The following is a 746-nucleotide window of genomic DNA, read 5'->3' on the forward strand; positions in this document are numbered from 1 at the left end:
GTCCCGTCACTTCCCAGAGCGCTGGCTGGGGAAGGTGGGGAGCCCAGGAGCACGGGCCGGCTCCCCCCAACCCAGCGGGCTGAAGCACAGCCCCTGTCGTGGCTCTGCCCAGCAGTCAGTCTGGATCCGCCCAGCGCTGCTGCACAGCTCTGCCATGGTGGATGCCAGAGCGGGGTGAATCCGTCCCCTCCTTCGGGCCACTTGCAGTGCTGGCCACCCAGTTACAGGTGCTTGCCGTTCCAGTCTTGCCTCGAATCCCCCACCTGCACAGAGATGGGCACGGCTGGCCCAGAGCAGGGCACCCACAGCCTCGCGGGCACTGCTCATGCATGTGTTTATACATAGATACGGCTACAGAAGATGCCCAAACTAATAAAACAAGCTTTTCTTCCTTGTAATCCCCACACTGATGTGTGTACAGCCATGCACTACACCGCAACTGCCATCACCGGTGCTGCTCAGTCAGGTTTGGGTTCCAGCATGCTCCTGGTGGCGAGCGGGACAAATCTGCGTTGCTCACTAACAACGGTCTTCCTCCAACATCAGGCTTTGCCAGAAAGAGACCCCCCCGCACAGTGCAGCAAAGGCACGGGACTTGGTGTGCGCTCCTTCCAACCGTGGATTCCCATTAAAGTGCCAAAGGCCGCCTGGCACTGCCAGGGTGTTGCGGACGCCCAGGTTTCAGCAGAGCCCGGGACGGGCAGCCTACAGATTTACTCCTGGCACACGGCGGGTTGGATGGGGAG

Source organism: Fulmarus glacialis, unplaced genomic scaffold (genome assembly GCF_000690835.1).
Source record: "Fulmarus glacialis isolate BGI_N327 unplaced genomic scaffold, ASM69083v1 scaffold18201, whole genome shotgun sequence".
Taxonomy (NCBI): Eukaryota; Metazoa; Chordata; class Aves; order Procellariiformes; family Procellariidae; genus Fulmarus; species Fulmarus glacialis.